This window comes from Erithacus rubecula (assembly GCF_903797595.1).
Source record: "Erithacus rubecula genome assembly, contig: scaffold_137_arrow_ctg1, whole genome shotgun sequence".
NCBI lineage: Eukaryota > Metazoa > Chordata > Aves > Passeriformes > Muscicapidae > Erithacus > Erithacus rubecula.
This window is the reverse complement of record NW_027636158.1, coordinates 321,795-323,318: the sequence shown is the minus strand read 5'-3', so window position 1 is coordinate 323,318 and position 1,524 is coordinate 321,795. Positions and strand designations below refer to the sequence as shown.

General features: G+C 47.7%; 1 pseudogene across 1 annotated transcript; it reads left to right on the top strand.

Moving 5' to 3' along the window:
* Positions 1-209: 209 nt before the first annotated feature.
* On the top strand, positions 210-1,149 carry LOC306815469 (olfactory receptor 14C36-like; annotated as a pseudogene). Its single transcript has one exon. The product of its transcript is annotated as an olfactory receptor 14C36-like (transcript).
* Positions 1,150-1,524: the final 375 nt, after the last annotated feature.

Genomic DNA, 1,524 nt, shown 5'->3' with positions numbered 1-1,524 from the left:
ACGATTTCTGCCCCTTCAGTTAAAGGGACAATATGTTAACAGAAAAACCCCCAACTAAAAACAAATTAAAAAAAAAAAAAAGAAAAACAGAAACGACATTACTTCAAAGAAAGTGAAGCATTTTTGAGTACATTAGTAAGAAAAAAAACATAGCATTGACACAAGAAAATCTGTTCCAGTGTATCAATGCCTGCTTTCAATAATCCACAATGCCCAGAATGAAGAAATGTCCAACAGCAGCTCCATCAGCCACTTCCTCCTGCTGGCATTGGCAGACACGTGGCAGCTGCAGCTCCTGCACTTCTGCCTCTTCCTGGGCATCTCCCTGGCTGCCCTCCTGGGCAACGGCCTCATCATCAGCGCCGTAGCCTGCAGCCACCACCTGCACACCCCCATGTTCTTCTTCCTGCTCAACCTGGCCCTCACTGACCTGGGCTGCATCTGCACCACTGTGCCCAAAGCCATGCACAATTCCCTCTGGGACACCAGGAACATCTCCTACGAAGGATGTGTGGCACAACTATTTCTATTTATGTTTTTCTTTCAGCAGAGTATTATCTCCTGACCATCATGTGCTATGACCGCTACGTGTCCATCTGCAAACCCCTGCACTACGGGACCCTCCTGGGCAGCAGAGCTTGTGCCCACATGGCAGCAGCTGCCTGGGCCAGTGCCTTTCTCAATGCTCTGCTGCACTCAGCCAATACATTTTCCCTGCCCCTGTGCCAGGGCAATGTCCTGGGCCAGTTCTTCTGTGAAATCCCACATATCCTCAAACTCTCCTGCTCCAAATCCTACCTCAGGGAATTTGGGCTTCTTGCTGTTAGTATCTGTTTATCATTTGGTTGTTTTGTGTTTATTGTTTTCTCCTATGTGCAGATCTTCAGGGCTGTGCTGAAAATCCCCTCTGAGCAGGGACGGCACAAAGCCTTTTCCACCTGCCTTCCTCACCTGGCTGTGGTCTCCATGTTCGTCAGCACTGCCACATTAGCCTACCTGAAGCCCCCTTCTGTCTCCTCCCCATCCCTAGATCTGGCCCTGTCAATTCTGTACTCAGTGGTGCCTCCAGCTCTGAACCCCCTCATCTACAGCCTGAGGAATCAGGATCTCAAGACTGCAATTTGGAGACTGATGACACAAAGATTTTAGGAACATTGGACTGCTGGCAAATTTCTTCAAATCACTTGAAATAAATGTTGTTTTTCAAAGTTCTTGTTGGTTTGGTTTTGGAGTTTATTTCTGTTGTTCTGCTTTTCTATTATATTCCATTAAAAAATGTCATAATTTTGCCATTATCCTTTTGTTTCTCTCCACATTCCCTGTGGCCAGAGACTGTGTCCATGAGACCCTGTGATCTCAGGGGCCATAAATGTACTAAAGGATCTCCAAGGAAAGTTTTCACCAGAGTTCCCCAATATGTTCCCTTCTGTGGAGCTGCAGCAGCAATGTCTGTGTGCAGAGCTGGGGCAGATCAGTGCTGGCACAGCAACTGTGCCCAGCAGCAGCAGCATTTGGTGCTGCCAG